The sequence below is a fragment of the Mercurialis annua genome, linkage group LG3, assembly GCF_937616625.2.
Source record: "Mercurialis annua linkage group LG3, ddMerAnnu1.2, whole genome shotgun sequence".
Taxonomy (NCBI): Eukaryota; Viridiplantae; Streptophyta; class Magnoliopsida; order Malpighiales; family Euphorbiaceae; genus Mercurialis; species Mercurialis annua.
In genome coordinates, this window is record NC_065572.1 from 20,115,261 (window position 1) to 20,127,189 (window position 11,929).

Genomic DNA, 11,929 nt, shown 5'->3' on the forward strand with positions numbered 1-11,929 from the left:
TAACAGAAAAAGACCTCCGAGGAATCAAAGAATCGGAGTCGACCAACGCTCTCAAAATCACAAGCCTGAAAAAATAGAGAAAACAACAGGGTCAGATATACTGAGATGAGTTCATAATGCTATTTACATTTAGGGTTAATTCCTAAAAAAATCACGAACTTTACACGAAGTTTCATTTTAATCATGACCTTTAAAAGTTGCCATTTAAAGGCACGAACTTTCATTTTGTTTCAAATCTATCATTTCAGTGTATTTTTGTTGACTAAATTCTTCAATAAATCATTAATGAAAGACCAAAATTATAAATCGACATTAAATCTTATTATCTTTTAGTTATAGTATATAGGATTAGGAATTTTTGGTTCGAAAAAATACATCGGATTTTACTTTGGCGATAGATCTAAAACAAAATGAAAGTTCGTGCCTTTAAATGACAAATTTTAAAGTTCATGATTAAAATGAAACTTCGTGTAAAGTTCGTGATTTTTTTAGAAATTAACCCTTACATTTATTAAGTTTAAAACCCTTAAAACAAATCCTTTTATACTAATATATCCGATTATGGAAAACAGTATTGAAATGAAATCTCAAAGTATATAACCCAAAGTATTATCCAAAGTAGATGGGAACAAATCCTCATCGAATCTCAAAGTAGGCCAGACATTGGTCAGCCAATCCCAAAGTACTTACCGGTGCACGCAGTCTCGATACAAGTCTATCGAGTAGCTCGTTTAAATCCAGATCCACAATCCTTAAAACAGTTCATAAACATTTGATATACTAAAATAATGTGCGGCACTTAATAAAGCGGTAAATAACACTATAAACTCACTGCTTGCTTATCCACATGAATCTTGGAAAACAGCTAACCATGCCTAGACTCCGAAGCACGAGCATTCGACGGGTCTAAAACATTATATACCTTAAAATCCGAACAAACCCTAATTCTAAGAATATTAGACACCACATAGGACTAGTATCTCAAAACACAACCAAAGTACAACCAAGGTAATCAAAGTATTCCATACAAATCAAATAACAAGTTAGGCAAATTAAGCTTAGGTGAGTTCTTATCTTTAAAACAAAACCAAAGTCCTTTCACATCTTAAATACTTTACTTAAAATAAATAGATTTCCCAAAGTAGTGTGTTTGTCTTAACTGCAGTTTAGCTCAACACAACATGCCGGGCGACACACGTCTAACTTGAGCCAACCAAAATCGAAAGTGAAAACCAAAGTCTTAAATCAATCCTTTAAATGCAACAACTTTTAAATAAGAACTCATACCTTCACTTACATAATGGTAAAGACATAGAAAGCAATGAAGCCAAATAGGCTTGCCAACACTTGGCAAGTAACACCCAAAGTACACTTTATATTTCACCTTGAATAGATTTAATAGGATTCCAACATCTTTCGAGTATCAACTTGAAACTAAATAACTTAGGTGAAACATTACACAACAATATAACACCTTACATGCCCTAAACCAATGTTTATCCATCACCTAATATAAAGCTAACATCTTTACATTCTTAAACAATTTCCAGCCCTTAGTAATCTTGGCAACCTTGGCAACCCTTGCCCATCATACGTTTGGCCTTGATCGACGAAATGAGATTCTTAGGTGTTTCCGCCTTCTCCCCTTGGAAAGAAAATGGCGTATCACCTGGAATCCCAAACACCACCGACTTCCCTCGACAGTCGATCGAAGCAAAATGGCGTGAAAGCCAATCCATCCCCAAGATAACATCAAAAGATAACACGTCATGTACAATTAAATCAGCACTAAGATCGCTACCATTTATAACCACAAAAAAAAACAGATAAACCACATCCACCACAACATAGTCAGACAAAGGCGTAGATACATATAATGGTTCTAACAACCTAAATGGTGTCACACTCAACTTAGCAGCAAAACTCGAAGAAACAAAAGAGTGAGTTGCACCCGCATCAAATAAAACCATTGCATCTACAAAAGAGATCGGGATTGTACCTTTTGTTGGTGCAGCGGGACGTGAGGGTCCGAATCGTATATTTCAATTCAAAATTGGAATTCCAACAGTTCGGATCTAGAAATTGATCATATCAATAACAAATGGATCGTCGTATCATCTAGTAATTAAAGCACGCATCTAGAAACCGTAAGAAGAATACCAATGTCGATTCTCCAACAATTGTTGTAGTCCCGATAGTACGGCGACCTAAAGCTCGTCCACACGAGTATGCGTCCGATTGAATCCTCGCCTTGAAGTAATCTGCAAGAGTTTCTCTTGCCGAGCAACCCTAAGCTCAAACTCTCGCCTCGATTACGTCTTTGCTGGGATGTATGAAAAACTTTCTCCAATGGCATTTTCTACAATATGTAATAATTAAACAAGTATAAATAAAACATATATATCATTGCAAATGGCATTTTTTTATACAAGTATAAATACAAAATGGCCCTAGGGCACAGACTACTAACAATCTCCCACTTGCACTAGCGTCTTTCTATGTGTTTGGATTTCTGGTGAGACCGAGGTTCCTTTGCCTGGGCTAGAACACCATTGTTGTCGCAGAAAAGAGAAACCGCCGACTCAATGGTAGGAACCACACCAAGTTCAAAAACGAACTTCTTAATCCAAACAGCTTCCTTTGCAACATCTGATGCCGCAATATACTCGGCTTCTGTTGTGGAATCCGCAGTGGTTTCTTGTTTGGAACTCTTCCAACTCACTACTCCTCCATTACATGTGAATACGAATCCGGATATAGACTTACGATCGTCTATATCTGATTGAAAATCAGAATCTGTAAAACCGTCTATTTGTAGATCACCTCCTCCATATGTTAAGATCATATCTTTAGTTCTTCTCAAGTACTTAAAGATATTCTTAACTGTCATCCAATGTTCTAAACCTGGATTGGATTGATATCGGCTAGTCAAACAAACCGCATAGGCAATATCCGGCCTAGTACACAACATAGCATACATAAGACTACCAATTGCCAAAGCATATGGTATCTTTGCCATTTCATCTCTTTCCTCAGATGTCTTTGGAGACATATCCTTTGAAAGGTGGATTCTATGCCTAACGGGAATCAGTCCTCTCTTAGAATTTTCCATATTGAACTTCTTCAATTTCTTTTCTAAGTAGAGCCTTTGGGAGAGACCTATTATTCTCTTAGATCTATTTCTATAGAGTCTAATACCGAGAATGTAAGTTGCTTCTCTAAGATCTTTCATGGAGAAAGTTTTCGATAACCAAAGCTTTACAGAGGTTAACATACCGAAATCATTTCCTATTAGTAAAATATCATCTACGTACAAGACTAGGAACGTTATTGCGCTCCCACTAACCTTCTTATAAACACATGGTTCATCTTCGTTTTTGATAAACTCGTAACTCTTTATGGCTTCATCAAAACAACGATTCCAACTTCTCGAAGCTTGCTTCAATCCATATATGGATCGTTTAAGCTTACACACCTTAGAACCTTCTTCGGATTCAAAACCCTTAGGTTGTTCCATATAGATTTCCTCCTCAATATATCCATTAAGGAATGCGGTCTTGACATCCATTTGCCAAACCTCATAATCTAAATATGCAGCTATGGCAAGAAGAATCCGGATGGACTTAAGCATGGCTACAGGCGAGAAAGTCTCTTCATAATCGACTCCTTGCCTTTGGCGAAACCCTTTCGCAACAAGCCTAGCTTTAGAAGTCTCAATTTTTCCATCAGCACCAATTTTACGCTTGAAGATCCATTTGTTCCCTATTGGTATAATACCATCGGGTGGATCGACTAGCTCCCAAACTTGGTTACTGTACATGGAATCCATTTTGGATTTCATAGCTTCAAGCCATCTTGAAGAATCTATATCACATATAGCTTCCTCATAAGTAGAGTGATCAACAATTTGATCATTTTCTCCATGAATAAACAACTTTTGTATATCATGAAGAAAAACCATATCTTTCTGGTTGATGAGATACTCTACTTGATCTTCGAGGTGTTTCTGTAGATTTTACTAATTGTGGTTCACTATGGGTTTGGTCAATCTCCATTGTATCATTTTGTTGGTCTTTAGACGACTCCTCATCTAATTCTATATTTCTTCCTTTACCCCCTTCTTGAATAAATTGTTTTTCAAGAAAGACTGCATCCCGACTAACAACAATTGTTTGTTCGGATGGAATATAGAAATAATATCCTTAACTGTCTTTAGGATAACCAACGAATCTTCCCATGATTGATCTTGATTCCAACTTGTCGATTATCAATTTTTTGATATATGCCGAACATCCCCAAATCTTAATATGCTTAAGACTTGGTTCCTTACCATACCATATCGCATAAGGTATTCTCGGAGCGGATTTAGTTGGTACTCGATTTAGAATATAATTTGCACTAAGAAGTGCATGACCCCATAATGAAATGGGTAAATCAGTATAGCTCATCATTGATCGTACCATGTCTAACAATGTACGATTCCTCCGTTCTTGATACACCATTCAACTGTGGTGTTCCTTGAGGAGTCAGTTGGGAAATAATACCGCATTCTTTTAAGAATGTACCAAATCCCGTACTCAAGTATTCACCTCCTCGATCAGATCGAAGAATTTTAATACTTTTTCCAATTTGGTTTTCTACTTCATTTTTGAAGTCTTTAAATTTTTTAAAAGCTTCACTCTTGTTCTTCATAAGAACAACATACCCATACCGTGATAAATCATCGGTGAAGGTAATGAAGTATAAATAACCACCTCGTGCCATTTCTTTAAATGGACCACATGACTAACAAGTTGAAATTGATGCGGAATCAAGATTACTCAAGATTCCCATCTTATCCAACTTGTTAAGTCGATCTTCCGCAATATGCCCTAATCGTAAGTGCCAAAGTTGTTTCGAGGTTTGATCACTGACGGTATTAATTTTTAAAACATTATTTGTATTGCGAACAACTTCATTTATGCAAGAAAGACCATTTTGTGCATAACCATAACCAACGATTTCATTATTATAGATAATTTTACAAACATCCTTTGTAAATAGGAAATCATATCCCAATCTTGTCATACAAGAAATAGACATGATATTTCTATAAGCGTTTGGTAAGTACAAAACATTGTTCAAATACAAAACATGTTTATACAACAAAATAGAAGATGATCATATAGCTTTAGCCGCAACGCTTGCGTTATTTCCAAGCTTCAAGATCACTTCGTCCTTGTCCAACTTCCTCTCATTTGCTAGATCCTGTAAGGATGAACAAATGTGAGAACTAGCTCCGGTATCTAATACCCAAGCTTTGGACGAGCTATCGTTATTGGAATTGAAATAATAAGAAATTAACACACCCATACCGGGATTTTCATTCTTCTTGTTCTTGCTCTTGTATTTCAAATCATGGGGCAATTTCGTTTCCAATGTCCCTCGCCTTCACAAAAGAAACACTTTCCTTTGTTCTCCGAGGTGCCCTTCTTTTTTGCAATGGCCTTTTGGGCCTTCAAAACATTCTTCTTAGTTTTCTTCTTCTTAGTCTTACTAGAAGAAGCAACCACAAGAGAAACTTCCTTTCCCTTAACATTATTCTTATCAGCAGTTATCAACATATTTTATAACTCAGCAAGTGTACATTCTATCCGATTCATATAGTAATTCATGATGAAACTACCATACGATTCCGGAAGGGATTGAAGGATCATATCCGTTTAGAGATTGAAGTCCATGATGAAGTCTAGACCCTCTAGCCGTTCGATACATCAAATCATCATGTTCACATGTTCTCCAACACCCTTTCCCTCGGAATGCTTCGCTCGAAATAATTGCTTAGATATCTCATATCTAGTAAAACGACTTGATTCACCATACAACTCTTGTAAGTGAAACAATATTTCGCGAGCTCCCGGATATTTCTCGTGTTGCTTTTGCAACTCGTTATTCATAGATGCCAACATATGGCACTTGGCTTGTTCGTCATCTAACTTCCACTTGCGCAATGCCTCATGTTCCTCGGGAGGTGCCTCAATCGGCAATGGTCCCGGAACATTTGTCTCAAGAACATATGCTATGTGTTCACTTGCAAGAACTATTTTGAGATTTCTTAACCAATCAACAAAGTTAGGACCCACTAAGCGATTATTGTCGAGAATGCTACTTAACGGATTCGATTTAATCTTATCTTATCAACCTATAGATAGCAAAGATCTCTAATTAGTATTATTGTCTTGTATATTTAAACCATGATGATTTGGTCTTTATCAAAATGGCCTCCCACTATCTTTTTTGAATCCTACACTTCTAAAATAGGAAACGAAAATCTTTGTTGGAAAAGATTTCAATCGGGTGATTGAATTCTTATAGTCATTGTTCTTTCCCTCAGGTACGCCTAATTGCCGTTATTGGGATCACAATGTACTAAAAGTGAACAACACTTGTTCATCATATCTCATATGAGGTTCAATCATTTCCAGCTCCTAATGTATTCACCCTCAGATACCCATTGTCATTATTGGGTTTCAGCATTAGTTAAGTTTAACCCATTGCATCAACTAAGATGTATCAATTTGAATAATACACGACTCAGGTACGCCTAATTGTCGTTATTGCCGTGTATTATATCGATACACCCGTAACATCTCATGTTTAACAATAAACTCAACGACAGCCTCTTGACGATATTATCTCACCCCTATGTATCCATAGCCGACAAGATGATAACTCACAACATGTTAGTTTATTGCTCCAATGGAGAGCCATTGATAAATCAATTTAATGATTAATCAATATAAACTTAATCTTTTAACTTTTAGGAAGATTTCTTAGGGTTTTCAGTTATTCCGATCTCACTAAACACACAACACATGTTAGCATGCATCTCATACATATTAAAGCTAAAATGAATCATGCAATCACACATTTATGATCATGGACTTCCTAGGTCTCATTCTTTAGCCACAAAAGAATGAGAAAACTATTACTTGTTCCACATGTTTTGTTGATGACAATATAATGCACAAGCGAGTCATGCATTGTGTTAAATAATCACATTAGAAAAATTCCCAGGATAGATTGGAGGGTCACGAGCGAACCACTTAAGTACCAATCTCCTAGACAGAATTTAATCAAATGTAATTAATGTCACAATACCGTTTGCTCGTTTTTGCAAACAAGACCGAAGCCCTCGGAATTATAAATTACATGCCAATTAATAATTCATAAGTCCATGATTATTAATACATTCATTCTATCGTAAAGCTTTAATACTTGCTGATACGGTGGCTCCGATACCACTGTTGGTTCCCAGCCAATAGTGAGGTTGTGGACCAATATGGACTCGATCCTATCTCATAGGGTGACATCCATATGTACCTACCAAAGCACGCATCACATACGCTCTAGGGTGGAGAGCCTCACTTCGTCACACGATCATGAGTGAGAGTTCCCTAGAATCGGATAATCGACACATCTCCATGTGTTGCATCTCCATGCACATTATCCTTTGCTCTGATACCACTGTTGGTGCAGCGGGACGTGAGGGTCCGAATCGTATATTTCAATTCAAAATTGGAATTCCAACAATTCGGATCTAGAAATTGATCATATCAATAACAAATGGATCGTCGTATCATCTAGTAATTAAAGCACGCATCTAGAAACCGTACGAAGAATACCTATGTCGATTCTCCAACGATTCTTGTAGTCCCGATAGTACGGCGACCTAAAGCTCGTCCACACGATTATGAGTCCGATTGAATCCTGATAGGAGTCTTTTACTCCTATCTTTAGTGTCGTTTCCGCATGCTTTATTAACGTTTTATCACGGTTTTATGGTATTTCGTATACCTTATTATGTGTTTTAGTATTTCAGGTACTTAGGAGCATTGCAGAAGCATTTTGGTGCAAAAGTTGGAAAAGACGACAAAAGCGATGCGGAAGCTCATTCCCAAATCTGAAAAGCTGACCCCTGGGAAGTAATTGACCAATTTGGACTAGCTAGAAGCCTCAAATGAACTCGTGATCTTCATGAAAGTTAAAGTGGACGTCCTAAGCTTTCCAACGGTTCAAGAATCGACTCAATCGGACATTTCTACACCGAGTTACAAAGGTTTGAAGATCGAGATTCGGAGCAGAAAATGGCAGCTCGAATCGGGCTCCTCATTTAGCCCAAGAAGCTCTATTCGAGATTGGGCTTGCTGGAATGGGGAAATCTTATTTCAAGATGCAACAAGGCTTTATTAATTTGCTATTTTGGGCCCAACACATGTGTAAATGAATGTTTGTCTTTTTCCTTCTTTTGTAAGTACTATATAAGGAGTCTTATCTCTATTTTAGGTATAGAGGATTTTTCTAGACTTTATTCTATGATTGTACTTTTAAATCCTCTCCCAATTTTAGAAATCCCTAAGTTTAGTCCTTTTCTTCTTCAATAGAATTTCCAGATTTTTATATTTCCTCCATTGTTGGAGCTTAATGCAAGTTTTATTTGCTTTATGAGAACAAGATCTTCATTATTATTACAAGCTACTTATTGTGAATCTACATTATTTTTATGGTTGTTTGTTCTACTTATTTAATCAAGGTAATTCTTCTTACTTTAATGTTCTACTTTTTTTATTCCCTAATTGTTTGTGTTAATCTAAATATGAGTAGCTAAAACTCCCTTGTTAGGGGATTAGTATGATAACTTAGGGGTTTGATTGATTGGTTGGTTCTTAGTGTTGTATGCTTATGTTTCTTCCCTATTACTCATTGCTTGATTAGGATTAGCTACCTTAATCAATGATTATAGTTTGATTGATACACCGAGAGGTGGTTGATTAGATCGACTTTTAGGTTAGAAAACCTAGAATTGAGAGCACCACGAGAGTGGGCTTGAACCTAGGTGACCTTGGAGCGGATTGATTAATCGTTTGATAATGGTTTAGTTTGCCTTGTAACACGAGAGTGAGCTTGGTGTGATTGATTGATTAGTTAGCGGTTTTGGCATTCCTTGAGGCTCGAGAGAGCGGGAATGACGTTTTAGGCCTCGCTCGGTCCTTAGTAGCTTACACTTTGACAAATCATGATTGCATAACCTAGGTTGAATTACTAACTCCTTGACTTTCCCCTTTTATTGAATTAGATTCGTGTTATTTAATTGTCCTTACTTCTTAATTGCAATTTCACGTTTAGTTTATTTCTAAAGTAGTAATCGGATGCTTGAAACTTCAACTATTTGTGCTTCGCTAAACGAATTGAATCATAACTAAAATTCATTCTCATCAATTGCTCCTAATTCACTCCTTGTGGGTACGATCTCGTATTTACCGAGTATTACGAGTTGGGTTTTTACTCAACAAGTTTTTGGCGCCGTTGCCAGGGAGTGACGAGTGTTTATTGATTGATTGAAATTAGTTATTGTTCGGTCGAGTTAGCTCTATTTTCTGTTTTTATCACTTTTGTTGTTTTTTCTTCTTTCCGGATTTACGCGTGGTGTGTTTGTTGTTGTTTGTGTAGGAGATCGACTATAGTGTATGCACAATACACGAAGTGCCAATCTTCCACTAGAACCGTTTCAAGACAACCTCGGGAGATTTGAAAGAAGTGTGAGAAGGGAGAATAGTATACCCGTTATCATGGAACATGGGGATGATAACTGTGAGGAGGAGCATTATCACCCTCAAGACGATGGAGTGAGGCAACATCCGCCTCCTCCACTCGATGAGAGAAATCGGCAAGAGCAACAAGGGGACAATCACCCTCAAGTTCAAGTCCATCAAGCACAAACACAAACTTTGGGGGATTTCTTCCTCCTGGATGTGGATAATGCTACCTATGGGTGCTTTGCAAGACCGGTCACCGCGGCTACTTTGAAGATCAAGCCTAGCACGATTCAACTCCTAGAGAATCGGTGCCAATTCTTTGGGTTACCAAGTGAGGATCCGAATGAACACATAGCCAAGTTCTTGGGAGTGTTGGACACATTCAAGCTCCATAATGTCACCTCCGATCAAATCAAGCTTCGGATGTTTCCGTTCTCACTAAGAGATAAGGCTAGCTTGTGGCTTCGATCACTACCTAAACAATCCACAATTGGCGGGATCTTGCTCAAGCTTTCCTTCACAAGTGCTTTCCGATGGGGAGAACCGCAAAGTTGACAAAGGACATCATTGATTATTACCAATATGAGGGGGAATCTCTCTATGAAACTTGGGAGAGGTTCAAGGATATCCAAAGGCACGTACCTCATCATCGACTTGTTAGGGAGCATGTGCTTCAAATATTCTATAATGGTTTGGGTGAGATCACAAGATCTACCATTGATTCGGCCGCGGGAGGTTCTTTGATGCAAAAGACGCTTGATGAGGCTAATGAGTTGATTGAAAAATTAGCTATGGTGAGTAGCACTTGGTCCTCGGAAAGGAGAAGACCACCGGCTCAAAAGGCATTAATGACGCTTGATCAATCCAAGGAGTTTGAAGCAATGAAAGCTATGAATGCCTCTTTGCAAAGTCAAGTTGATGCCTTGAAGAAGCAAGTGGCTCCACGGAATGCTCCGGTTGCGTATGTCCAAGTAGGTTGTGAGCATTGTGGAGATTTCAATCATGGAAGTAATGAGTGCTATGCCACGGGTCAAGCTTGGAGCGAACAAGTGAATTATGTGGGAGGTCAACGCCAAGGGAATGATCCTTACTCGAATACCTATAATCCGGGGTGGAGAAACCATCCTAACTTCGGATGGAGGAATCAAGAGGGCCAAGGCAATGTGCAAGCAAATCAACAAGCGGGTCCTAGTTTCCAAGGAGGAAATAGGCCCCAACAACAAGGTCCTTATCAAGGCCCTTATCATAACCATCAAGGGCAAGGAAACAACTATGGTGGTAGACCTCAACACCCTCCGGGATTCCAACCACAAAAGAATACGGATGAGGGAAATGTTCTTTCCAAGGTACTAGAGAAGTTAGAGAAAATGGAGCAAAGGGAGAAGAATCAAGCTTCTACTATCCATCATTTGGAAACTCAAATTTCTCAAATGGCGATTTCACTTCAAGGAAGACCTCAAGGAGGGTTGCCATCCACTACGGAAAACAACCCTAGAGAGCAAGTTAAGGCGGTAGAGCTCCGAAGCGGGAGAAACCTTGAGAAAGCCAATGGGAAGAAGCATGTTGTTGAGGAGGATGAGCCTCAAGTGATTGTTGATGTAGCAAGCTCAAGCCAAGAACTAACAACGGAATGTGAGGAAGTGGTTATCGAGGTTGAAGAGCCCTATGTGAGGCCACCACCGCCGCCACCGTTTGTACCACCGATTCCATTCCCAAGACGGTTAAGGAAAGCTCAAGGGAACGAAAAATTTCACAAGTTCCTTGAGATTTTCAAGAAATTGCAAATCAATCTAAGCTTGGCGGATGCACTTCGGGAGATGCCCCAATATGCAAAATTCTTGAAAGACATAATTATGAACAAGCGTAGTTGGGAGCAAGGTGGGACAATACCGCTCACGGAGCATTGTAGTTCCATAATCCAAAGCAACTTACCGATAAAGCTTAAAGATCCAGGGAGTTTTTCTATACCTTGCACTATAGGAAATATGAATGCTATAAATTGCTTGTGTGATCTTGGAGCGAGTATTAATTTGATGCCATTGTTTCTTTTTAGGTCTTTGTTTGGTGATCAACCGGTAAAGCACACCTCGATGGTATTGCAACTTGCCGATCACTCTCTCAAAAAGCCGTATGGGATAGTGGAAGACGTACTCGTTAAAGTGGATAAATTCATCTTTTCGGTGGATTTTGTGATCTTAGACTATGCGGTAGATAAAGAATGTCCTATGATTCTTGGTCGCCCTTTTATGAACACCGGGCGTGCTCTCATTGATGTTCATGCCGGCAAGCTCACCTTGAGAATTGATGAGGAAAGTGTGGAGTTTGATATGAAGAGAGTGATGCGGAATGCCATC

At 38.4% G+C, this 11,929-nt stretch overlaps 1 non-coding gene across 1 annotated transcript; it reads right to left on the minus strand.

Moving 5' to 3' along the window:
- Positions 1 to 10,123: 10,123 nt before the first annotated feature.
- LOC126675980 (small nucleolar RNA R71) lies at positions 10,124 to 10,231 on the minus strand. Its single transcript, XR_007640159.1, has one exon. It is a non-coding gene; the product is annotated as a small nucleolar RNA R71 (small nucleolar RNA).
- Between the last annotated feature and the right edge of the window lie 1,698 nt (positions 10,232 to 11,929).